This window comes from Sinocyclocheilus anshuiensis, unplaced genomic scaffold (assembly GCF_001515605.1).
Source record: "Sinocyclocheilus anshuiensis isolate Anshui unplaced genomic scaffold, SAMN03320099.WGS_v1.1 scaffold169, whole genome shotgun sequence".
NCBI classification, from domain to species: domain Eukaryota; kingdom Metazoa; phylum Chordata; class Actinopteri; order Cypriniformes; family Cyprinidae; genus Sinocyclocheilus; species Sinocyclocheilus anshuiensis.
In genome coordinates, this window is record NW_015539818.1 from 22,880 (window position 1) to 23,366 (window position 487).

A 487-nucleotide genomic window follows, 5' to 3' on the forward strand; every position below is an offset into this window, starting at 1 on the left:
ATGAGAGGCTTAATAACAGCCAGTTTGAAGGTTTTTGGGACATATCCTAATGACAATGATGAATTAATAATAGCCAGAAGAGGATCTATGACTTCTGGAAGCACTTCTTTTAGGAGTTTAGATGGAATAGGATCTAACATACAGGTTGTTGGTTTAGATGATTTAACAAGTTTATGCAAATCTTCCTCTCCTATAGTAGAGAATGAGTGGAATTGTTCCTCAGGCGATCTATAGAACACTATCTGAAGCGATACTGTAACTGACGGCTGCATGGTTACAATTTTATCTCTAATAGTATCGATCTTGGAAATAAAGTAGTTCATAAAGTCATTACTCTTTTGTTTTCCTCCAGCTGCGCTCCATATTCCGGGCTGCTCTCTTTAAGGTGCGAGTGTGTTCATTATACCACGGTGTTTTCCTTAATCTTCCTTAAGCGTAAAGGAGCAACTGTATCTAAAATGCTAGAAAAGAGAGAGTCCATAGTTTC